Source organism: Salmo salar, chromosome 19, assembly GCF_965601325.2.
Source record: "Salmo salar chromosome 19, fSalSal1, whole genome shotgun sequence".
Classification (NCBI taxonomy): Eukaryota; Metazoa; Chordata; class Actinopteri; order Salmoniformes; family Salmonidae; genus Salmo; species Salmo salar.
This window is the reverse complement of record NC_138309.1, coordinates 39,783,174-39,809,792: the sequence shown is the minus strand read 5'-3', so window position 1 is coordinate 39,809,792 and position 26,619 is coordinate 39,783,174.

The window sequence follows — 26,619 nt, the reverse complement described above, 5'->3', positions numbered from 1 at the left end:
GTGGACAGTAACGAGTCCCGGTCAGGTGAATATGTAGCAGTTACAGGACAGTAACCAGTCCCAGTAAGGTGAATCTAAACCAGTTAGTGGACAGTAACCAGTCCCAGTAAGGTGAATCTGTAGTGGTTAGTCGACAGTAACCAGTCCCAGTAAGGTGAATCTAAACCAGTTAGTGGACAGTAACCAGTCCCAGTAAGGTGAATCTGTAGTGGTTAGTGGACAGTAACCAGTCCCAGTAAGGTGAATCTAAACCAGTTAGAGGACAGTAACCAGTCCCAGTAAGGTGAATCTGTAGTGGTTAGTGGACAGTAACCAGTCCCAACAAGGTGAATCTAAACATGTCAGTGGACAGTAACCAGTCCCAGTAACGGTGAATCTGTAGTGGTTAGTGGACAGTAACCAGTCCCAGTAAGGTGACTCTAAACCAGTTAGTGGACAGTAACCAGTCCCAGTAAGGTGAATCTGTAGTGGTTAGTGGACAGTAACCAGTCCCAGTAAGGTGAATCTGTATCAGTTACAGGACAGTAACCAGTCCCAGTAAGGAGAATCTAAACCAGTTAGTGGACAGTAACCAGTCCCAGTAAGGTGAATCTCTAGTGGTTAGTGGACATTAACCAGTCCCAGTAAGGTGAATCTGTAGTGATTAGTGGACAGTAACCAGTCCCAGTAAGGTGAATCTCTACTGGTTAGTGGACATTAACCAGTCCCAGTAAGGTGAATCTGTAGTGATTAGTGGACAGTAACCAGTCCCATTAAGGTGAATCTAAACCAGTTAGTGGACACTAACTAGTCCAAGTAAGGTGAATCTGTAGCAGTTACAGGACAGTAACCAGTCCCAGTAAAGTGAATCTAAACCAGTTAGTGGACAGTAACCAGTCCCAGTAAGGTGAATCTGTAGCAGTTACAGGACAGTAACCAGTCCCAGTAAGGTCAATCTAAACCAGTTAGTGGACAGTAACCAGTCCCAGTAAGGTGAATCTGTAGTGATTAGTGGACAGTAACCAGTCCCAGTAAGGTGAATCTGTAGTGGTTAGTGGACAGTAACCAGTCCCAGTAAGATGAATCTGTAGCAGTTACAGGACAGTAACCAGTCCCAGTAAGGTGAATCTAAACCAGTTTTTGGACAGTAACCAGTCCCAGTAAGGTGAATCTGTAGTGGTTAGTGGACATTAACCAGTCCCAGTAAGGGGAATCTGTAGTGATTAGTGGACAGTAACCAGTCCCAGTAAGGTGAATCTGTGGTGGTTAGTGGACAGTAACCTGTCCCAGTAAGGTGAATCTAAACATGTTAGTGGACAGTAACCAGTCCCAGTAAAGTGAATCTGTAGTGGTTAGTGGACAGTAACCAGTCCCAGTAAGGTGAATCTAAACCAGTTAGAGGACAGTAATCAGTCCCAGTAAGGTGAATCTGTAGTGGTTAGTGGACAGTAACCAGTCCCAATAAGGTTAATCTGTAGTGGTTAGTGGAAAGTAACCAGTCCCAGTAACGTGTATCTGAAGTGGTTAGCGGACAATAACCAGTCCCAGACAGGTGAATCTAAACAAGTTAGTGGACAGTAACCAGTCCCAGTAACGTGAATCTGTAGTGGTTAGTGGACAGTAACAAGTCTCAGACAAGTGAATCTAAACCAGTTAGTGGACAGTAACCAGTCCCAGTAAGGTGAATCTGTAGTGGTTAGTGGACAGAAACCAGACCCAGTAAGGTGAATCTAAACCAGTTAGTGGACAGTAACGAGTCCCGGTCAGGTGAATATGTAGCAGTTACAGGACAGTAACCAGTCCCAGTAAGGTGAATCTAAACCAGTTAGTGGACAGTAACCAGTCCCAGTAAGGTGAATCTGTAGTGGTTAGTGGACAGTAACCAGTCCCAGTAAGGTGAATCTAAACCAGTTAGTGGACAGTAACCAGTCCCAGTAAGGTGAATCTGTAGTGGTTAGTGGACAGTAACCAGTCCCAGTAAGGTGAATCTAAACCAGTTAGTGGACAGTAACCAGTCCCAGTAAGGTGAATCTGTAGTGGTTAGTGGACAGTAACCAGTCCCAGTAAGGTGAATCTAAACCAGTTAGTGGACAGTAACCAGTCCCAGTAAGGTGAATCTCTAGTGGTTAGTGGACATTAACCAGTCCCAGTAAGGTGAATCTGTAGTGATTAGTGGACAGTAACCAGTCCCAGTAAGGTGAATCTCTACTGGTTAGTGGACATTAACCAGTCCCAGTAAGGTGAATCTGTAGTGATTAGTGGACAGTAACCAGTCCCATTAAGGTGAATCTAAACCAGTTAGTGGACACTAACTAGTCCAAGTAAGGTGAATCTGTAGCAGTTACAGGACAGTAACCAGTCCCAGTAAAGTGAATCTAAACCAGTTAGTGGACAGTAACCAGTCCCAGTAAGGTGAATCTGTAGCAGTTACAGGACAGTAACAAGTCCCAGTAAGGTCAATCTAAACCAGTTAGTGGACAGTAACCAGTCCCAGTAAGGTGAATCTGTAGTGATTAGTGGACAGTAACCAGTCCCAGTAAGGTGAATCTGTAGTGGTTAGTGGACAGTAACCAGTCCCAGTAAGATGAATCTGTAGCAGTTACAGGACAGTAACCAGTCCCAGTAAGGTGAATCTAAACCAGTTTTTGGACAGTAACCAGTCCCAGTAAGGTGAATCTGTAGTGGTTAGTGGACATTAACCAGTCCCAGTAAGGGGAATCTGTAGTGATTAGTGGACAGTAACCAGTCCCAGTAAGGTGAATCTGTGGTGGTTAGTGGACAGTAACCTGTCCCAGTAAGGTGAATCTAAACATGTTAGTGGACAGTAACCAGTCCCAGTAAAGGGAATCTGTAGTGGTTAGTGGACAGTAACCAGTCCCAGTAAGGTGAATCTAAACCAGTTAGAGGACAGTAATCAGTCCCAGTAAGGTGAATCTGTAGTGGTTAGTGGACAGTAACCAGTCCCAATAAGGTTAATCTGTAGTGGTTAGTGGAAAGTAACCAGTCCCAGTAAGGTGTATCTGAAGTGGTTAGCGGACAATAACCAGTCCCAGACAGGTGAATCTAAACAAGTTAGTGGACAGTAACCAGTCCCAGTAAGGTGAATATGTAGTGGTTAGTGGACAGTAACCAGTCCAAGTAAGGTGAATCTAAACCAGTTAGTGGACAGTAACCAGTTCCAGTAAGGAGAATCTGTAGTGGTTAGTGGACAGTAACCAGTCCCAGTAAGGTGAATCTAAACCAGTTAGTGGACAGTAACCAGTCCCAGTAAGGTGAATCTGTAGTGGTTAGTGGACAGTAACAAGTCTCAGACAAGTGAATCTAAACCAGTTAGTGGACAGTAACCAGTCCCAGTAAGGTGAATCTGTAGTGGTTAGTGGACAGAAACCAGACCCAGTAAGGTGAATCTAAACCAGTTAGTGGACAGTAACGAGTCCCGGTCAGGTGAAAATGTAGCAGTTACAGGACAGTAACCAGTCCCAGTAAGGTGAATCTAAACCAGTTAGTGGACAGTAACCAGTCCCAGTAAGGTGAATCTGTAGTGGTTAGTGGACAGTAACCAGTCCCAGTAAGGTGAATCTAAACCAGTTAGTGGACAGTAACCAGTCCCAGTAAGGTGAATCTGTAGTGGTTAGTGGACAGTAACCAGTCCCAGTAAGGTGAATCTAAACCAGTTAATGGACAGTAACCAGTCCCAGTAAGGTGAATCTGTAGTGGTTAGTGGACAGTAACCAGTCCCAACAAGGTGAATCTAAACATGTCAGTGGACAGTAACCAGTCCCAGTAACGGTGAATCTGTAGTGGTTAGTGGACAGTAACCAGTCCCAGTAAGGTGACTCTAAACCAGTTAGTGGACAGTAACCAGTCCCAGTAAGGTGAATCTGTAGTGGTTAGTGGACAGTAACCAGTCCCAGTAAGGTGAATCTGTAGCAGTTACAGGACAGTAACCAGTCCCAGTAAGGTGAATCTAAACCAGTTAGTGGACAGTAACCAGTCCCAGTAAGGTGAATCTGTAGTGGTTAGTGGACAGTAACAAGTCTCAGACAAGTGAATCTAAACCAGTTAGTGGACAGTAACCAGTCCCAGTAAGGTGAATCTGTAGAGGTTAGTGGACAGAAACCAGACCCAGTAAGGTGAATCTAAACCAGTTAGTGGACAGTAACGAGTCCCGGTCAGGTGAATATGTAGCAGTTACAGGACAGTAACCAGTCCCAGTAAGGTGAATCTAAACCAGTTAGTGGACAGTAACCAGTCCCAGTAAGGTGAATCTGTAGTGGTTAGTGGACAGTAACCAGTCCCAGTAAGGTGAATCTAAACCAGTTAGTGGACAGTAACCAGTCCCAGTAAGGTGAATCTGTAGTGGGTAGTGGACAGTAACCAGTCCCAGTAAGGTGAATCTAAACCAGTTAGTGGACAGTAACCAGTCCCAGTAAGGTGAATCTGTAGTGGTTAGTGGACAGTAACCAGTCCCAGTAAGGTGAATCTGTAGTGGTTAGTGGACAGTAACCAGTCCCAGTAAGGTGAATCTGTAGTGGTTAGTGGACATTAACCAGTCCCAGTAAGGTGAATCTGTAGTGATTAGTGGACAGTAACCAGTCCCAGTAAGGTGAATCTCTACTGGTTAGTGGACATTAACCAGTCCCAGTAAGGTGAATCTGTAGTGATTAGTGGACAGTAACCAGTCCCATTAAGGTGAATCTAAACCAGTTAGTGGACACTAACTAGTCCAAGTAAGGTGAATCTGTAGCAGTTACAGGACAGTAACCAGTCCCAGTAAAGTGAATCTAAACCAGTTAGTGGACAGTAACCAGTCCCAGTAAGGTGAATCTGTAGCAGTTACAGGACAGTAACAAGTCCCAGTAAGGTCAATCTAAACCAGTTAGTGGACAGTAACCAGTCCCAGTAAGGTGAATCTGTAGTGATTAGTGGACAGTAACCAGTCCCAGTAAGGTGAATCTGTAGTGGTTAGTGGACAGTAACCAGTCCCAGTAAGATGAATCTGTAGCAGTTACAGGACAGTAACCAGTCCCAGTAAGGTGAATCTAAACCAGTTTTTGGACAGTAACCAGTCCCAGTAAGGTGAATCTGTAGTGGTTAGTGGACATTAACCAGTCCCAGTAAGGGGAATCTGTAGTGATTAGTGGACAGTAACCAGTCCCAGTAAGGTGAATCTGTGGTGGTTAGTGGACAGTAACCTGTCCCAGTAAGGTGAATCTAAACATGTTAGTGGACAGTAACCAGTCCCAGTAAAGTGAATCTGTAGTGGTTAGTGGACAGTAACCAGTCCCAGTAAGGTGAATCTAAACCAGTTAGAGGACAGTAATCAGTCCCAGTAAGGTGAATCTGTAGTGGTTAGTGGACAGTAACCAGTCCCAATAAGGTTAATCTGTAGTGGTTAGTGGAAAGTAACCAGTCCCAGTAAGGTGTATCTGAAGTGGTTAGCGGACAATAACCAGTCCCAGACAGGTGAATCTAAACAAGTTAGTGGACAGTAACCAGTCCCAGTAAGGTGAATATGTAGTGGTTAGTGGACAGTAACCAGTCCCAGTAAGGTGAATCTAAACCAGTTAGTGGACAGTAACCAGTTCCAGTAAGGAGAATCTGTAGTGGTTAGTGGACAGTAACCAGTCCCAGTAAGGTGAATCTAAACCAGTTAGTGGACAGTAACCAGTCCCAGTAAGGTGAATCTGTAGTGGTTAGTGGACAGTAACAAGTCTCAGACAAGTGAATCTAAACCAGTTAGTGGACAGTAACCAGTCCCAGTAAGGTGAATCTGTAGTGGTTAGTGGACAGAAACCAGACCCAGTAAGGTGAATCTAAACCAGTTAGTGGACAGTAACGAGTCCCGGTCAGGTGAATATGTAGCAGTTACAGGACAGTAACCAGTCCCAGTAAGGTGAATCTAAACCAGTTAGTGGACAGTAACCAGTCCCAGTAAGGTGAATCTGTAGTGGTTAGTGGACAGTAACCAGTCCCAGTAAGGTGAATCTAAACCAGTTAGTGGACAGTAACCAGTCCCAGTAAGGTGAATCTGTAGTGGTTAGTGGACAGTAACCAGTCCCAGTAAGGTGAATCTAAACCAGTTAGTGGACAGTAACCAGTCCCAGTAAGGTGAATCTGTAGTGGTTAGTGGACAGTAACCAGTCCCAACAAGGTGAATCTAAACATGTCAGTGGACAGTAACCAGTCCCAGTAACGGTGAATCTGTAGTGGTTAGTGGACAGTAACCAGTCCCAGTAAGGTGACTCTAAACCAGTTAGTGGACAGTAACCAGTCCCAGTAAGGTGAATCTGTAGTGGTTAGTGGACAGTAACCAGTCCCAGTAAGGTGAATCTGTAGCAGTTACAGGACAGTAACCAGTCCCAGTAAGGTGAATCTAAACCAGTTAGTGGACAGTAACCAGTCCCAGTAAGGTGAATCTCTAGTGGTTAGTGGACATTAACCAGTCCCAGTAAGGTGAATCTGTAGTGATTAGTGGACAGTAACCAGTCCCAGTAAGGTGAATCTCTACTGGTTAGTGGACATTAACCAGTCCCAGTAAGGTGAATCTGTAGTGATTAGTGGACAGTAACCAGTCCCATTAAGGTGAATCTAAACCAGTTAGTGGACACTAACTAGTCCAAGTAAGGTGAATCTGTAGCAGTTACAGGACAGTAACCAGTCCCAGTAAAGTGAATCTAAACCAGTTAGTGGACAGTAACCAGTCCCAGTAAGGTGAATCTGTAGCAGTTACAGGACAGTAACCAGTCCCAGTAAGGTCAATCTAAACCAGTTAGTGGACAGTAACCAGTCCCAGTAAGGTGAATCTGTAGTGATTAGTGGACAGTAACCAGTCCCAGTAAGGTGAATCTGTAGTGGTTAGTGGACAGTAACCAGTCCCAGTAAGGTGAATCTAAACCAGTTAGTGGACAGTAACCAGTCCCAGTAAGGTGAATCTGTAGTGGTTAGTGGACAGTAACCAGTCCCAGTAAGGTGAATCTAAACATGTTAGTGGACAGTAACCAGTCCCAGTAAAGGTAATCTGTAGTGGTTAGTGGACATTAACCAGTCCCAGTAAGGTGAATCTAAACCAGTTAGTGGACAGTAACCAGTCCCAGTAAGGTGAATATGTAGTGGTTAGTGGACAGAAACCAGTACCAGTAAGGTGAATCTAAACCTGTTAGTGGACAGTAACCAGTCCCAGTAAGGTGAATCTAAACCAGTTAGTGGACAGTAACCAGTCCCAGTAAGGTGAATCTGTAGTGGTTAGTGGACAGTAACCAGTCCCAGTAAGGTTAATCTGTAGTGGTTAGTGGAAAGTAACCAGTCCTAGTAAGGTGTATCTGTAGTGGTTAGCGGACAGTAACCAGTCCCAGACAGGTGAATCTAAACCAGTTAGTGGACAGTAACCAGTCCCAGTAAGGTGAATATGTAGTGGTTAGTGGACAGTAACCAGTCCCAGTAAGGTGAATCTTAACCAGTTAGTGGACAGTAACCAGTTCCAGTAAGGGGAATCTGTAGTGGTTAGTGGACAGTAACCAGTCCCAGTAAGGTGAATCTAAACCAGTTAGTGCACAGTAACCAGTCCCAGTAAGGTGAATCTGTAGTGGTTAGTGGACAGTAACAAGTCCCAGACAGGTGAATCTAAACCAGTTAGTGGACAGTAACCAGTCCCATTAAGTTCAATCTGAAGTGGTTAGTGGACAGGAACCAGTCCCAGTAAGGTGAATCTAAACCAGTTAGTGGACACTAACTAGTCCAAGTAAGGTGAATCTGTAGCAGTTACAGGAAAGTAACCAGTCACAGTAAAGTGAATCTAAACCAGTTAGTGCACAGTAACCAGTCCCAGTAAGGTGAATCTGTAGTGGTCAGTTGACAGTAACCAGTCCCAGTAAGGTGAATCTAAACCTGTTAGTGGACAGTAACCAGTCCCAGTAAGTTGAATCTAAACCAGTTAGTGGACAGTAACCAGTCCAAGTAAGGTGAATCTGTAGAAGTTACAGGACAGTAACCAGTCCCAGCAAGGTGAATCTAAACCAGTTAGTGGACAGTAACGAGTCCCGGTCAGGTGAATATGTAGCAGTTACAGGACAGTAACCAGTCCCAGTAAGGTGAATCTAAACCAGTTAGTGGACAGTAACCAGTCCCAGTAAGGTGAATCTGTAGTGGTTAGTGGACAGTAACCAGTCCCAGTAAGGTGAATCTAAACCAGTTAGTGGACAGTAACCAGTCCCAGTAAGGTGAATCTGTAGTGGTTAGTGGACAGTAACCAGTCCCAGTAAGGTGAATCTAAACCAGTTAGTGGACAGTAACCAGTCCCAGTAAGTTGAATCTGTAGTGGTTAGTGGACAGTAACCAGTCCCAACAAGGTGAATCTAAACATGTCAGTGGACAGTAACCAGTCCCAGTAACGGTGAATCTGTAGTGGTTAGTGGACAGTAACCAGTCCCAGTAAGGTGACTCTAAACCAGTTAGTGGACAGTAACCAGTCCCAGTAAGGTGAATCTGTAGTGGTTAGTGGACAGTAACCAGTCCCAGTAAGGTGAATCTGTAGCAGTTACAGGACAGTAACCAGTCCCAGTAAGGTGAATCTAAACCAGTTAGTGGACAGTAACCAGTCCCAGTAAGGTGAATCTCTAGTGGTTAGTGGACATTAACCAGTCCCAGTAAGGTGAATCTGTAGTGATTAGTGGACAGTAACCAGTCCCAGTAAGGTGAATCTCTACTGGTTAGTGGACATTAACCAGTTCCAGTAAGGTGAACCTGTAGTGATTAGTGGACAGTAACCAGTCCCATTAAGGTGAATCTAAACCAGTTAGTGGACACTAACTAGTCCAAGTAAGGTGAATCTGTAGCAGTTACAGGACAGTAACCAGTCCCAGTAAAGTGAATCTAAACCAGTTAGTGGACAGTAACCAGTCCCAGTAAGGTGAATCTGTAGCAGTTACAGGACAGTAACCAGTCCCAGTAAGGTCAATCTAAACCAGTTAGTGGACAGTAACCAGTCCAAGTAAGGTGAATCTGTAGTGATTAGTGGACAGTAACCAGTCCCAGTAAGGTGAATCTGTAGTGGTTAGTGGACAGTAACCAGTCCCAGTAAGATGAATCTGTAGCAGTTACAGGACAGTAACCAGTCCCAGTAAGGTGAATCTAAACCAGTTAGTGGACAGTAACCAGTTCCAGTAAGGAGAATCTGTAGTGGTTAGTGGACAGTAACCAGTCCCAGTAAGGTGAATCTAAACCAGTAAGTGGACAGTAACCAGTCCCAGTAAGGTGAATCTGTAGTGGTTAGTGGACAGTAACCAGTCCCAGTAAGGTGAATCTGTAGTGGTTAGTGGACAGTAACATGTCCCAGTAAGGTGCATCTAAAGATGTTAGTGGACAGTAACCAGTCCCAGTAAGGTGAATCTAAACCTGTTAGTGGACAGTAACCAGTCCCAGTAAGGTGAATCTAAACCTGTTAGTGGACAGTAACCAGTCCCAGTAAGGTGAATCTAAACCTGCTAGTGGACAGTATCCAGTCCCAGTAAGGTGAATCTAAACCTGTTAGTGGACAGTAACCAGTCCCAGTAAGCTGAATCTAAACCTGTTAGTGGACAGTAACCAGTCCCAGTAAGGTGAATCTAAACCAGTTAGTGGACAGTAACCAGTCCCAGTAAGGTGAATCTCTAGTGGTTAGTGGACATTAACCAGTCCCAGTAAGGTGAATCTGTAGTGATTAGTGGACAGTAACCAGTCCCAGTAAGGTGAATCTCTACTGGTTAGTGGACATTAACCAGTTCCAGTAAGGTGAATCTGTAGTGATTAGTGGACAGTAACCAGTCCCATTAAGGTGAATCTAAACCAGTTAGTGGACACTAACTAGTCCAAGTAAGGTGAATCTGTAGCAGTTACAGGACAGTAACCAGTCCCAGTAAAGTGAATCTAAACCAGTTAGTGGACAGTAACCAGTCCCAGTAAGGTGAATCTGTAGCAGTTACAGGACAGTAACCAGTCCCAGTAAGGTCAATCTAAACCAGTTAGTGGACAGTAACCAGTCCAAGTAAGGTGAATCTGTAGTGATTAGTGGACAGTAACCAGTCCCAGTAAGGTGAATCTGTAGTGGTTAGTGGACAGTAACCAGTCCCAGTAAGATGAATCTGTAGCAGTTACAGGACAGTAACCAGTCCCAGTAAGGTGAATCTAAACCAGTTAGTGGACAGTAACCAGTTCCAGTAAGGAGAATCTGTAGTGGTTAGTGGACAGTAACCAGTCCCAGTAAGGTGAATCTAAACCAGTAAGTGGACAGTAACCAGTCCCAGTAAGGTGAATCTGTAGTGGTTAGTGGACAGTAACCAGTCCCAGTAAGGTGAATCTGTAGTGGTTAGTGGACAGTAACATGTCCCAGTAAGGTGCATCTAAAGATGTTAGTGGACAGTAACCAGTCCCAGTAAGGTGAATCTAAACCTGTTAGTGGACAGTAACCAGTCCCAGTAAGGTGAATCTAAACCTGTTAGTGGACAGTAACCAGTCCCAGTAAGGTGAATCTAAACCTGCTAGTGGACAGTATCCAGTCCCAGTAAGGTGAATCTAAACCTGTTAGTGGACAGTAACCAGTCCCAGTAAGCTGAATCTAAACCTGTTAGTGGACAGTAACCAGTCCCAGTAAGGTGAATCTAAACCTGTTAGTTGACAGTAACCAGTCCCAGTAAGGTGAATCTAAACCAGTTAGTGGACAGTAACCAGTCCCAGTAAGGTGAATATGTAGCAGTTACAGGACAGTAACCAGTCCCAGTAAGGTGAATCTAAACCAGTTAGTGGACAGTAACCAGTCCCAGTAAGGTGAATCTGTAGTGGTTAGTGGACATTAACCAGTCCCAGTAAGGGGAATCTGTAGTGATTAGTGGACAGTAACCGGTCCCAGTAAGGTGAATCTGTGGTGGTTAGTGGACAGTAACCTGTCCCAGTAAGGTGAATCTAAACATGTTAGTGGACAGTAACCAGTCCCAGTAAAGTGAATCTGTAGTGGTTAGTGGACAGTAACCAGTCCCAGTAAGGTGAATCTAAACCAGTTAGAGGACAGTAATCAGTCCCAGTAAGGTGAATCTGTAGTGGTTAGTGGACAGTAACCAGTCCCAATAAGGTTAATCTGTAGTGGTTAGTGGAAAGTAACCAGTCCCAGTAAGGTGTATCTGAAGTGGTTAGCGGACAGTAACCAGTCCCAGACAGGTGAATCTAAACAAGTTAGTGGACAGTAACCAGTCCCAGTAAGGTGAATATGTAGTGGTTAGTGGACAGTAACCAGTCCCAGTAAGGTGAATCTAAACCAGTTAGTGGACAGTAACCAGTTCCAGTAAGGAGAATCTGTAGTGGTTAGTGGACAGTAACCAGTCCCAGTAAGGTGAATCTAAACCAGTTAGTGGACAGTAACCAGTCCCAGTAAGGTGAATCTGTAGTGGTTAGTGGACAGTAACAAGTCTCAGACAAGTGAATCTAAACCAGTTAGTGGACAGTAACCAGTCCCAGTAAGGTGAATCTGTAGTGGTTAGCGGAAAGTAAGCAGTCCCAGTAAGGTGAATCTGTAGTGGTTAGTGGAAAGTAACCAGTCCCAGTAAGGTGAATCTGTAGTGGTTAGTGGACAGTAACATGTCCCAGTAAGGTGCATCTAAAGATGTTAGTGGACAGTAACCAGTCCCAGTAAGGTGAATCTAAACCTGTTAGTGGACAGTAACCAGTCCCAGTAAGGTGAATCTAAACCTGTTAGTGGACAGTAACCAGTCCCAGTAAGGTGAATCTAAACCTGTTAGTGGACAGTATCCAGTCCCAGTAAGGTAAATCTAAACCTGTTAGTGGACAGTAACCAGTCCCAGTAAGCTGAATCTAAACCTGTTAGTGGACAGTAACCAGTCCTAGTAAGGTGAATCTAAACCTGTTAGTTGACAGTAACCAGTCCCAGTAAGGTTAATCTAAACCAGTTAGTGGACAGTAACCAGTCCCAGTAAGGTGAATCTGTAGTGGTTAGTGGACATTAACCAGTCCCAGTAAGGTGAATCTGTAGAGGTTAGTTGACAGTAACCAGTCCCAGGAAGTTGAATCTAAACCTGTTAGTGGACAGTAACCAGTCCTAGTAAGGTGAATCTAAACCTGTTAGTTGACAGTAACCAGTCCCAGTAAGGTTAATCTAAACCAGTTAGTGGACAGTAACCAGTCCCAGTAAGGTGAATCTGTAGTGGTTAGTGGACATTAACCAGTCCCAGTAAGGTGAATCTGTAGTGGTTAGTTGACAGTAACCTGTCCCAGTAAGGTGAATCTAAACATGTTAGTGGACAGTAACCAGTCCCAGTAAAGTGAATCTGTAGTGGTTAGTGGACAGTAACCAGTCCCAGTAAGGTGAATCTAAACCAGTTAGAGGACAGTAATCAGTCCCAGTAAGGTGAATCTGTAGTGGTTAGTGGACATTAACCAGTCCCAGTAAGGTGAATCTGTAGTGATTAGTGGACAGTAACCAGTCCCAGTAAGGTGAATCTGTAGTGGTTAGTTGACAGTAACCAGTCCCAGGAAGGTGAATCTAAACCAGTTAGTGGACAGTAACCAGTCCCAGTAAGGTGAATCTGTAGTGGTTAGTGGACAGTAACCAGTCCCAGTAAGGTGAATCTGTAGTGGTTAGTGGACAGTAACCAGTCCCAGTAAGGTGAATCTAAACCAGTTAGTGGACAGTAACCAGTCCCAGTAAGGTGAATCTGTAGTGGTTAGTGGACAGTAACCAGTCCCAGTAAGGTGAATCTGTAGTGGTTAGTGGACAGTAACATGTCCCAGTAAGGTGCATCTAAAATTGTTAGTGGACAGTAACCAGTCCCAGTAAGGTGAATCTAAACCTGTTAGTGGACAGTAACCAGTCCCAGTAAGGTGAATCTAAACCTGTTAGTGGACAGTAACCAGTCCCAGTAAGGTGAATCTAAACCTGCTAGTGGACAGTATCCAGTCCCAGTAAGGTGAATCTAAACCTGTTAGTGGACAGTAACCAGTCCCAGTAAGCAGAATCTAAACCTGTTAGTGGACAGTAACCAGTCCCAGTAAGGTGAATCTAAACCTGTTAGTTGACAGTAACCAGTCCCAGTAAGGTGAATCTAAACCAGTTAGTGGACAGTAACCAGTCCCAGTAAGGTGAATATGTAGCAGTTACAGGACAGTAACCAGTCCCAGTAAGGTGAAACTAAACCAGTTATTGGACAGTAACCAGTCCCAGTAAGGTTAATATGTAGCAGTTACAGGACAGTAACCAGTCCCAGTAAGGTGAATCTAAACCAGTTAGTGGACAGTAACCAGTCCCAGTAAGGTGAATCTGTAGTGGTTAGTGGACATTAACCAGTCCCAGTAAGGTGAATCTGTAGTGATTAGTGGACAGTAACCAGTCCCAGTAAGGTGAATCTGTAGTGGTTAGTGGACAGTAACCAGTCCCAGGAAGGTGAATCTAAACCAGTTAGTGGACAGTAACCAGTCCCAGTAAGGTGAATCTGTAGTGGTTAGTGGACAGTAACCAGTCCCAGTAAGGTGAATCTGTAGTGGTTAGTGGACAGTAACCAGTCCCAGTAAGGTGAATCTAAACCAGTTAGTGGACAGTAACCAGTCCCAGTAAGGTGAATCTGTAGTGGTTAGTGGACAGTAACCAGTCCCAGTAAGGTGAATCTGTAGTGGTTAGTGGACAGTAACATGTCCCAGTAAGGTGCATCTCAAGATGTTAGTGGACAGTAACCAGTCCCAGTAAGGTGAATCTAAACCTGTTAGTGCACAGTAACCAGTCCCAGTAAGGTGAATCTAAACCTGTTAGTGGACAGTAACCAGTCCCAGTATGGTGAATCTAAACCTGCTAGTGGACAGTATCCAGTCCCAGTAAGGTGAATCTAAACCTGTTAGTGGACAGTAACCAGTCCCAGTAAGCTGAATCTAAACCTGTTAGTGGACAGTAACCAGTCCCAGTAAGGTGAATCTAAACCTGTTAGTTGACAGTAACCAGTCCCAGTAAGGTGAATCTAAACCAGTTAGTGGACAGTAACCAGTCCCAGTAAGGTGAATATGTAGCAGTTACAGGACAGTAACCAGTCCCAGTAAGGTGAAACTAAACCAGTTATTGGACAGTAACCAGTCTCAGTAAGGTGAATATGTAGCAGTTACAGGACAGTAACCAGTCCCAGTAAGGTGAATCTAAACCAGTTAGTGGACAGTAACCAGTCCCAGTAAGGTGAATCTGTAGTGGTTAGTGGACATTAACCAGTCCCAGTAAGGGGAATCTGTAGTGCTTAGTGGACAGTAACCAGTCCCAGTAAGGTGAATCTGTGGTGGTTAGTGGACAGTAACCTGTCCCAGTAAGGTGAATCTAAACATGTTAGTGGACAGTAACCAGTCCCAGTAAAGTGAATCTGTAGTGGTTAGTGGACAGTAACCAGTCCCAGTAAGGTGAATCTAAACCAGTTAGAGGACAGTAATCAGTCCCAGTAAGGTGAATCTGTAGTGGTTAGTGGACAGTAACCAGTCCCAATAAGGTTAATCTGTAGTGGTTAGTGGAAAGTAACCAGTCCCAGTAAGGTGTATCTGAAGTGGTTAGCGGACAGTAACCAGTCCCAGACAGGTGAATCTAAACAAGTTAGTGGACAGTAACCAGTCCCAGTAAGGTGAATATGTAGTGGTTAGTGGACAGTAACCAGTCCCAGTAAGGTGAATCTAAACCAGTTAGTGGACAGTAACCAGTTCCAGTAAGGAGAATCTGTAGTGGTTAGTGGACAGTAACCAGTCCCAGTAAGGTGAATCTGTAGTGGTTAGTGGGCAGTAACAAGTCTCAGACAAGTGAATCTAAACCAGTTAGTGGACAGTAACCAGTCCCAGTAAGGTGAATCTGTAGTGGTTAGTGGACAGAAACCAGACCCAGTAAGGTGAATCTGTAGTGGTTAGCGGAAAAGTAAGCAGTCCCAGTAAGGTGAATCTGTAGTGGTTAGTGGAAAGTAACCAGTCCCAGTAAGGTGAATCTGTAGTGGTTAGTGGACAGTAACATGTCCCAGTAAGGTGCATCTAAAGATGTTAGTGGACAGTAACCAGTCCCTGTAAGGTGAATCTAAACCTGTTAGTGGACAGTAACCAGTCCCAGTAAGGTGAATCTAAACTTGTTAGTGGACAGTAACCAGTCCCAGTAAGGTGAATCTAAACCTGTTAGTGGACAGTATCCAGTCCCAGTAAGGTGAATCTAAACCTGTTAGTGGACAGTAACCAGTCCCAGTAAGCTGAATCTAAACCTGTTAGTGGACAGTAACCAGTCCTAGTAAGGTGAATCTAAACCTGTTAGTTGACAGTAACCAGTCCCAGTAAGGTTAATCTAAACCAGTTAGTGGACAGTAACCAGTCCCAGTAAGGTGAATCTGTAGTGGTTAGTGGACATTAACCAGTCCCAGTAAGGTGAATCTGTAGTGATTAGTGGACAGTAACCAGTCCTAGTAAGGTGAATCTGTAGTGGTTAGTTGACAGTAACCAGTCCCAGGAAGGTGAATCTAAACCAGTTAGTGGACAGTAACCAGTCCCAGTAAGGTGAATCTGTAGTGGTTAGTGGACAGTAACCAGTCCCAGTAAGGTGAATCTGTAGTGGTTAGTGGACAGTAACCAGTCCCAGTAAGGTGAATCTAAACCAGTTAGTGGACAGTAGCCAGTCCCAGTAAGGTGAATCTGTAGTGGTTAGTGGACAGTAACCAGTCACAGTAAGGTGCATCTAAAGATGTTAGTGGACAGTAACATGTCCCAGTAAGGTGCATCTAAAGATGTTAGTGGACAGTAACCAGTCCCAGTAAGGTGAATCTAAACCTGTTAGTGGACAGTAACCAGTCCCAGTAAGGTGAATCTAAACCTGCTAGTGGACAGTATCCAGTCCCAGTAAGGTGAATCTAAACCTGTTAGTGGACAGTAACCAGTCCCAGTAAGCTGAATCTAAACCTGTTAGTGGACAGTAACCAGTCCCAGTAAGGTGAATCTAAACCTGTTAGTTGACAGTAACCAGTCCCAGTAAGGTGAATCTAAACCAGTTAGTGGACAGTAACCAGTCCCAGTAAGGTGAATATGTAGTGGTTAGTGGACAGTAACCAGTCCCAGTAAGGTGAATCTAAACAAGTTAGAGGACAGTAATCAGTCCCAGTAAGGTGAATCTGTAGTGGTTAGTGGACATTAACCAGTCCCAGTAAGGTGAATCTGTGGTGGTTAGTGGACAGTAACCTGTCCCAGTAAGGTGAATCTGTAGTGGTTAGTGGACAGTAACCAGTCCCAGTAAGGTGAATCTAAACCAGTTAGAGGACAGTAATCAGTCCCAGTAAGGTGAATCTGTAGTGGTTAGTGGACAGTAACCAGTCCCAATAAGGTTAATCTGTAGTGGTTAGTGGAAAGTAACCAGTCCCAGTAAGGTGAATCTGTAGTGGTTAGTGGACAGAAACCAGACCCAGTAAGGTGAATCTGTAGTGGTTAGCGGAAAAGTAAGCAGTCCCAGTAAGGTGAATCTGTAGTGGTTAGTGGAAAGTAACCAGTCCCAGTAAGGTGAATCTGTAGTGGTTAGTGGACAGTAACATGTCCCAGTAAGGTGCATCTAAAGATGTTAGTGGACAGTAACCAGTCCCTGTAAGGTGAATCTAAACCTGTTAGTGGACAGTAACCAGTCCCAGTAAGGTGAATCTAAACCTGTTAGTGGACAGTAACCAGTCCCAGTAAGGTGAATCTAAACCTGTTAGTGGACAGTATCCAGTCCCAGTAAGGTGAATCTAAACCTGTTAGTGGACAGTAACCAGTCCCAGTAAGCTGAATCTAAACCTGTTAGTGGACAGTAACCAGTCCTAGTAAGGTGAATCTAAACCTGTTAGTTGACAGTAACCAGTCCCAGTAAGGTTAATCTAAACCAGTTAGTGGACAGTAACCAGTCCCAGTAAGGTGAATCTGTAGTGGTTAGTGGACATTAACCAGTCCCAGTAAGGTGAATCTGTAGTGATTAGTGGACAGTAACCAGTCCCAGTAAGGTGAATCTGTAGTGGTTAGTTGACAGTAACCAGTCCCAGGAAGGTGAATCTAAACCAGTTAGTGGACAGTAACCAGTCCCAGTAAGGTGAATCTGTAGTGGTTAGTGGACAGTAACCAGTCCCAGTAAGGTGAATCTGTAGTGGTTAGTGGACAGTAACCAGTCCCAGTAAGGTGAATCTAAACCAGTTAGTGGACAGTAACCAGTCCCAGTAAGGTGAATCTGTAGTGGTTAGTGGACAGTAACCAGTCACAGTAAGGTGCATCTAAAGATGTTAGTGGACAGTAACATGTCCCAGTAAGGTGCATCTAAAGATGTTAGTGGACAGTAACCAGTCCCAGTAAGGTGAATCTAAACCTGTTAGTGGACAGTAACCAGTCCCAGTAAGGTGAATCTAAACCTGTTAGTGGACAGTAACCAGTCCCAGTAAGGTGAATCTAAACCTGCTAGTGGACAGTATCCAGTCCCAGTAAGGTGAATCTAAACCTGTTAGTGGACAGTAACCAGTCCCAGTAAGCTGAATCTAAACCTGTTAGTGGACAGTAACCAGTCCCAGTAAGGTGAATCTAAACCTGTTAGTTGACAGTAACCAGTCCCAGTAAGGTGAATCTAAACCAGTTAGTGGACAGTAACCAGTCCCAGTAAGGTTAATCTGTAGTGGTTAGTGGACAGTAACCAGTCCCAGTAAGGTGAATCTGTAGTGGTTAGTGGACAGTAACCAGTCCCAGTAAGGTGAATCTAAACCAGTTAGTGGACAGTAACCAGTCCCAGTAAGGTGAATCTGTAGTGGTTAGTGGACAGTAACCAGTCCCAGTAAGGTGAATCTGTAGTGGTTAGTGGACAGTAACCAGTCCCAGTAAGGTGAATCTAAACCAGTTAGTGGACAGTAACCAGTCCCAGTAAGGTGAATCTGTAGTGGTTAGTGGACAGTAACCAGTCACAGTAAGGTGCATCTAAAGATGTTAGTGGACAGTAACATGTCCCAGTAAGGTGAATCTAAACCTGTTAGTGGACAGTAACCAGTCCCAGTAAGGTGAATCTAAACCTGTTAGTGGACAGTATCCAGTCCCAGTAAGGTGAATCTAAACCTGTTAGTGGACAGTAACCAGTCCCAGTAAGCTGAATCTAAACCTGTTAGTGGACAGTAACCAGTCCTAGTAAGGTGAATCTAAACCTGTTAGTTGACAGTAACCAGTCCCAGTAAGGTTAATCTAAACCAGTTAGTGGACAGTAACCAGTCCCAGTAAGGTGAATCTGTAGTGGTTAGTGGACATTAACCAGTCCCAGTAAGGTGAATCTGTAGTGATTAGTGGACAGTAACCAGTCCCAGTAAGGTGAATCTGTAGTGGTTAGTTGACAGTAACCAGTCCCAGGAAGGTGAATCTAAACCAGTTAGTGGACAGTAACCAGTCCCAGTAAGGTGAATCTGTAGTGGTTAGTGGACAGTAACCAGTCCCAGTAAGGTGAATCTGTAGTGGTTAGTGGACAGTAACCAGTCCCAGTAAGGTGAATCTAAACCAGTTAGTGGACAGTAACCAGTCCCAGTAAGGTGAATCTGTAGTGGTTAGTGGACAGTAACCAGTCACAGTAAGGTGCATCTAAAGATGTTAGTGGACAGTAACATGTCCCAGTAAGGTGCATCTAAAGATGTTAGTGGACAGTAACCAGTCCCAGTAAGGTGAATCTAAACCTGTTAGTGGACAGTAACCAGTCCCAGTAAGGTGAATCTAAACCTGTTAGTGGACAGTAACCAGTCCCAGTAAGGTGAATCTAAACCTGCTAGTGGACAGTATCCAGTCCCAGTAAGGTGAATCTAAACCTGTTAGTGGACAGTAACCAGTCCCAGTAAGCTGAATCTAAACCTGTTAGTGGACAGTAACCAGTCCCAGTAAGGTGAATCTAAACCTGTTAGTTGACAGTAACCAGTCCCAGTAAGGTGAATCTAAACCAGTTAGTGGACAGTAACCAGTCCCAGTAAGGTTAATCTGTAGTGGTTAGTTGACAGTAACCAGTCCCAGTAAGGTGAATCTGTAGTGGTTAGTGGACAGTAACCAGTCCCAGTAAGGTGAATCTAAACCAGTTAGTGGACAGTAACCAGTCCCAGTAAGGTGAATCTGTAGTGGTTAGTGGACAGTAACCAGTCCCAGTAAGGTGAATCTGTAGTGGTTAGTGGACAGTAACCAGTCCCAGTAAGGTGAATCTAAACCAGTTAGTGGACAGTAACCAGTCCCAGTAAGGTGAATCTGTAGTGGTTAGTGGACAGTAACCAGTCACAGTAAGGTGCATCTAAAGATGTTAGTGGACAGTAACATGTCCCAGTAAGGTGCATCTAAAGATGTTAGTGGACAGTAACCAGTCCCAGTAAGGTGAATCTAAACCTGTTAGTGGACAGTAACCAGTCCCAGTAAGGTGAATCTAAACCTGTTAGTGGACAGTAACCAGTCCCAGTAAGGTGCATCTAAACCAGTTAGTGGACAGTAACCAGTCACAGTAAGGTGCATCTAAAGATGTTAGTGGACAGTAACATGTCCCAGTAAGGTGCATCTAAAGATGTTAGTGGACAGTAACATGTCCCAGTAAGGTGCATCTAAAGATGTTAGTGGACAGTAACCAGTCCCAGTAAGGTGAATCTAAACCTGTTAGTGGACAGTAACCAGTCCCAGTAAGGTGAATCTAAACCTGTTAGTGGACAGTAACCAGTCCCAGTAAGGTGAATCTAAACCTGCTAGTGGACAGTATCCAGTCCCAGTAAGGTGAATCTAAACCTGTTAGTGGACAGTAACCAGTCCCAGTAAGCTGAATCTAAACCTGTTAGTGGACAGTAACCAGTCCCAGTAAGGTGAATCTAAACCTGTTAGTTGACAGTAACCAGTCCCAGTAAGGTGAATCTAAACCAGTTAGTGGACAGTAACCAGTCCCAGTAAGGTGAATATGTAGCAGTTACAGGACAGTAACCAGTCCCAGTAAGGTGAATCTAAACCAGTTAGTGGACAGTAACCAGTCCCAGTAAGGTGAATCTGTAGTGGTTAGTGGACATTAACCAGTCCCAGTAAGGGGAATCTGTAGTGATTAGTGGACAGTAACCAGTCCCAGTAAGGTGAATCTGTGGTGGTTAGTGGACAGTAACCTGTCCCAGTAAGGTGAATCTGTAGTGGTTAGTGGACAGTAACCAGTCCCAGTAAGGTGAATCTAAACCAGTTAGAGGACAGTAATCAGTCCCAGTAAGGTGAATCTGTAGTGGTTAGTGGACAGTAACCAGTCCCAATAAGGTTAATCTGTAGTGGTTAGTGGAAAGTAACCAGTCCCACTAAGGTGTATCTGAAGTGGTTAGCGGACAGTAACCAGTCCCAGACAGGTGAATCTAAACAAGTTAGTGGACAGTAACCAGTCCCAGTAAGGTGAATATGTAGTGGTTAGTGGACAGTAACCAGTCCCAGTAAGGTGAATCTAAACCAGTTAGTGGACAGTAACCAGTTCCAGTAAGGAGAATCTGTAGTGGTTAGTGGACAGTAACCAGTCCCAGTAAGGTGAATATAAACCAGTTAGTGGACAGTAACCAGTCCCAGTAAGGTGAATCTGTAGTGGTTAGTGGACAGTAACAAGTCTCAGACAAGTGAATCTAAACCAGTTAGTGGACAGTAACCAGTCCCAGTAAGGTGAATCTGTAGTGGTTAGTGGACAGAAACCAGACCCAGTAAGGTGAATCTGTAGTGGTTAGCGGAAAGTAAGCCGTCCCAGTAAGGTGAATCTGTAGTGGTTAGTGGAAAGTAACCAGTCCCAGTAAGGTGAATCTGTAGTGGTTAGTGGACAGTAACATGTCCCAGTAAGGTGCATCTAAAGATGTTAGTGGACAGTAACCAGTCCCAGTAAGGTGAATCTAAACCTGTTAGTGGACAGTAACCAGTCCCAGTAAGGTGAATCTAAACCTGTTAGTGGACAGTAACCAGTCCCAGTAAGGTGAATCTAAACCTGTTAGTGGACAGTATCCAGTCCCAGTAAGGTGAATCTAAACCTGTTAGTGGACAGTAACCAGTCCCAGTAAGCTGAATCTAAACCTGTTAGTGGACAGTAACCAGTCCTAGTAAGGTGAATCTAAACCTGTTAGTTGACAGTAACCAGTCCCAGTAAGGTTAATCTAAACTAGTTAGTGGACAGTAACCAGTCCCAGTAAGGTGAATCTGTAGTGGTTAGTGGACATTAACCAGTCCCAGTAAGGTGAATCTGTAGTGATTAGTGGACAGTAACCAGTCCCAGTAAGGTGAATCTGTAGTGGTTAGTTGACAGTAACCAGTCCCAGGAAAGTGAATCTAAACCAGTTAGTGGACAGTAACCAGTCCCAGTAAGGTGAATCTAAACCAGTTAGTGGACAGTAACCAGTCCCAGTAAGGTGAATCTGTAGTGGTTAGTGGACATTAACCAGTCCCAGTAAGGGGAATCTGTAGTGATTAGTGGACAGTAACCAGTCCCAGTAAGGTGAATCTGTGGTGGTTAGTGGACAGTAACCTGTCCCAGTAAGGTGAATCTGTAGTGGTTAGTGGACAGTAACCAGTCCCAGTAAGGTGAATCTAAACCAGTTAGAGGACAGTAATCAGTTCCAGTAAGGAGAATCTGTAGTGGTTAGTGGACAGTAACCAGTCCCAGTAAGGTGAATCTAAACCAGTTAGTGGACAGTAACCAGTCCCAGTAAGGTGAATCTGTAGTGGTTAGTGGACAGTAACAAGTCTCAGACAAGTGAATCTAAACCAGTTAGTGGACAGTAACCAGTCCCAGTAAGGTGAATCTGTAGTGGTTAGTGGACAGAAACCAGACCCAGTAAGGTGAATCTGTAGTGGTTAGCGGAAAGTAAGCCGTCCCAGTAAGGTGAATCTGTAGTGGTTAGTGGACAGTAACCAGTCCCAGTAAGGTGAATCTGTAGTGGTTAGTGGAAAGTAACCAGTCCCAGTAAGGTGAATCTGTAGTGGTTAGTGGACAGTAACCAGTCCCAGTAAGGTGAATCTAAACCTGTTAGTGGACAGTAACCAGTCCCAGTAAGGTGAATCTAAACCTGTTAGTGGACAGTAACCAGTCCCAGTAAGGTGAATCTAAACCTGTTAGTGGACAGTATCCAGTCCCAGTAAGGTGAATCTAAACCTGTTAGTGGACAGTAACCAGTCCCAGTAAGCTGAATCTAAACCTGTTAGTGGACAGTAACCAGTCCTAGTAAGGTGAATCTAAACCTGTTAGTTGACAGTAACCAGTCCCAGTAAGGTTAATCTAAACTAGTTAGTGGACAGTAACCAGTACCAGTAAGGTGAATCTGTAGTGGTTAGTGGACATTAACCAGTCCCAGTAAGGTGAATCTGTAGTGATTAGTGGACAGTAACCAGTCCCAGTAAGGTGAATCTGTAGTGGTTAGTTGACAGTAACCAGTCCCAGGAAAGTGAATCTAAACCAGTTAGTGGACAGTAACCAGTCCCAGTAAGGTGAATCTAAACCAGTTAGTGGACAGTAACCAGTCCCAGTAAGGTGAATCTGTAGTGGTTAGTGGACATTAACCAGTCCCAGTAAGGTGAATCTGTAGTGATTAGTGGACAGTAACCAGTCCCAGTAAGGTGAATCTGTAGTGGTTAGTGGACAGTAACCAGTCCCAGGAAGGTGAATCTAAACCAGTTAGTGGACAGTAACCAGTCCCAGTAAGGTGAATCTGTAGTGGTTAGTGGACAGTAACCAGTCCCAGTAAGGTGAATCTGTAGTGGTTAGTGGACAGTAACCAGTCCCAGTAAGGTGAATCTAAACCAGTTAGTGGACAGTAACCAGTCCCAGTAAGGTGAATCTGTAGTGGTTAGTGGACAGTAACCAGTCCCAGTAAGGTGAATCTGTAGTGGTTAGTGGACAGTAACATGTCCCAGTAAGGTGCATCTCAAGATGTTAGTGGACAGTAACCAGTCCCAGTAAGGTGAATCTAAACCTGTTAGTGGACAGTAACCAGTCCCAGTAAGGTGAATCTAAACCTGTTAGTGGACAGTAACCAGTCCCAGTAAGGTGAATCTAAACCTGCTAGTGGACAGTATCCAGTCCCAGTAAGGTGAATCTAAACCTGTTAGTGGACAGTAACCAGTCCCAGTAAGCTGAATCTAAACCTGTTAGTGGACAGTAACCAGTCCCAGTAAGGTGAATCTAAACCTGTTAGTTGACAGTAACCAGTCCCAGTAAGGTGAATCTAAACCAGTTAGTGGACAGTAACCAGTCCCAGTAAGGTGAATATGTAGCAGTTACAGGACAGTAACCAGTCCCAGTAAGGTGAAACTAAACCAGTTATTGGACAGTAACCAGTCTCAGTAAGGTGAATATGTAGCAGTTACAGGACAGTAACCAGTCCCAGTAAGGTGAATCTAAACCAGTTAGTGGACAGTAACCAGTCCCAGTAAGGTGAATCTGTAGTGGTTAGTGGACATTAACCAGTCCCAGTAAGGGGAATCTGTAGTGCTTAGTGGACAGTAACCAGTCCCGGTAAGGTGAATCTGTGGTGGTTAGTGGACAGTAACCTGTCCCAGTAAGGTGAATCTAAACATGTTAGTGGACAGTAACCAGTCCCAGTAAAGTGAATCTGTAGTGGTTAGTGGACAGTAACCAGTCCCAGTAAGGTGAATCTAAACCAGTTAGAGGACAGTAATCAGTCCCAGTAAGGTGAATCTGTAGTGGTTAGTGGACAGTAACCAGTCCCAATAAGGTTAATCTGTAGTGGTTAGTGGAAAGTAACCAGTCCCAGTAAGGTGTATCTGAAGTGGTTAGCGGACAGTAACCAGTCCCAGACAGGTGAATCTAAACAAGTTAGTGGACAGTAACCAGTCCCAGTAAGGTGAATATGTAGTGGTTAGTGGACAGTAACCAGTCCCAGTAAGGTGAATCTAAACCAGTTAGTGGACAGTAACCAGTTCCAGTAAGGAGAATCTGTAGTGGTTAGTGGACAGTAACCAGTCCCAGTAAGGTGAATCTGTAGTGGTTAGTGGGCAGTAACAAGTCTCAGACAAGTGAATCTAAACCAGTTAGTGGACAGTAACCAGTCCCAGTAAGGTGAATCTGTAGTGGTTAGTGGACAGTAACCAGTCCCAGTAAGGTGAATCTAAACCAGTTAGTGGACAGAAACCAGACCCAGTAAGGTGAATCTGTAGTGGTTAGCGGAAAAGTAAGCAGTCCCAGTAAGGTGAATCTGTAGTGGTTAGTGGAAAGTAACCAGTCCCAGTAAGGTGAATCTGTAGTGGTTAGTGGACAGTAACATGTCCCAGTAAGGTGCATCTAAAGATGTTAGTGGACAGTAACCAGTCCCTGTAAGGTGAATCTAAACCTGTTAGTGGACAGTAACCAGTCCCAGTAAGGTGAATCTAAACCTGTTAGTGGACAGTAACCAGTCCCAGTAAGGTGAATCTAAACCTGTTAGTGGACAGTATCCAGTCCCAGTAAGGTGAATCTAAACCTGTTAGTGGACAGTAACCAGTCCCAGTAAGCTAAATCTAAACCTGTTAGTGGACAGTAACCAGTCCTAGCAAGGTGAATCTAAACCTGTTAGTTGACAGTAACCAGTCCCAGTAAGGTTAATCTAAACCAGTTAGTGGACAGTAACCAGTCCCAGTAAGGTGAATCTGTAGTGGTTAGTGGACATTAACCAGTCCCAGTAAGGTGAATCTGTAGTGATTAGTGGACAGTAACCAGTCCCAGTAAGGTGAATCTGTAGTGGTTAGTTGACAGTAACCAGTCCCATGAAGGTGAATCTAAACCAGTTAGTGGACAGTAACCAGTCCCAGTAAGGTGAATCTGTAGTGGTTAGTGGACAGTAACCAGTCCCAGTAAGGTGAATCTGTAGTGGTTAGTGGACAGTAACCAGTCCCAGTAAGGTGAATCTAAACCAGTTAGTGGACAGTAACCAGTCCCAGTAAGGTGAATCTGTAGTGGTTAGTGGACAGTAACCAGTCACAGTAAGGTGCATCTAAAGATGTTAGTGGACAGTAACATGTCCCAGTAAGGTGCATCTAAAGATGTTAGTGGACAGTAACCAGTCCCAGTAAGGTGAATCTAAACCTGTTAGTGGACAGTAACCAGTCCCAGTAAGGTGAATCTAAACCTGCTAGTGGACAGTATCCAGTCCCAGTAAGGTGAATCTAAACCTGTTAGTGGACAGTAACCAGTCCCAGTAAGCTGAATCTAAACCTGTTAGTGGACAGTAACCAGTCCCAGTAAGGTGAATCTAAACCTGTTAGTTGACAGTAACCAGTCCCAGTAAGGTGAATCTAAACCAGTTAGTGGACAGTAACCAGTCCCAGTAAGGTGAATATGTAGCAGTTACAGGACAGTAACCAGTCCCAGTAAGGTGAATCTAAACCAGTTAGTGGACAGTAACCAGTCCCAGTAAGGTGAATCTGTAGTGGTTAGTGGACATTAACCAGTCCCAGTAAGGGGAATCTGTAGTGATTAGTGGACAGTAACCAGTCCCAGTAAGGTGAATCTGTGGTGGTTAGTGGACAGTAACCTGTCCCAGTAAGGTGAATCTGTAGTGGTTAGTGGACAGTAACCAGTCCCAGTAAGGTGAATCTAAACCAGTTAGAGGACAGTAATCAGTCCCAGTAAGGTGAATCTGTAGTGGTTAGTGGACAGTAACCAGTCCCAATAAGGTTAATCTGTAGTGGTTAGTGGAAAGTAACCAGTCCCAGTAAGGTGTATCTGAAGTGGTTAGCGGACAGTAACCAGTCCCAGACAGGTGAATCTAAACAAGTTAGTGGACAGTAACCAGTCCCAGTAAGGTGAATATGTAGTGGTTAGTGGACAGTAACCAGTCCCAGTAAGGTGAATCTAAACCAGTTAGTGGACAGTAACCAGTTCCAGTAAGGAGAATCTGTAGTGGTTAGTGGACAGTAACCAGTCCCAGTAAGGTGAATCTAAACCAGTTAGTGGACAGTAACCAGTCCCAGTAAGGTGAATCTGTAGTGGTTAGTGGACAGTAACAAGTCTCAGACAAGTGAATCTAAACCAGTTAGTGGACAGTAACCAGTCCCAGTAAGGTGAATCTGTAGTGGTTAGTGGACAGATACCAGACCCAGTAAGGTGAATCTGTAGTGGTTAGCGGAAAGTAAGCCGTCCCAGTAAGGTGAATCTGTAGTGGTTAGTGGAAAGTAACCAGTCCCAGTAAGGTGAATCTGTAGTGGTTAGTGGACAGTAACATGTCCCAGTAAGGTGCATCTAAAGATGTTAGTGGACAGTAACCAGTCCCAGTAAGGTGAATCTAAACCTGTTAGTGGACAGTAACCAGTCCCAGTAAGGTGAATCTAAACCTGTTAGTGGACAGTAACCAGTCCCAGTAAGGTGAATCTAAACCTGTTAGTGGACAGTATCCAGTCCCAGTAAGGTGAATCTAAACCTGTTAGTGGACAGTAACCAGTCCCAGTAAGCTGAATCTAAACCTGTTAGTGGACAGTAACCAGTCCTAGTAAGGTGAATCTAAACCTGTTAGTTGACAGTAACCAGTCCCAGTAAGGTTAATCTAAACTAGTTAGTGGACAGTAACCAGTACCAGTAAGGTGAATCTGTAGTGGTTAGTGGACATTAACCAGTCCCAGTAAGGTGAATCTGTAGTGATTAGTGGACAGTAACCAGTCCCAGTAAGGTGAATCTGTAGT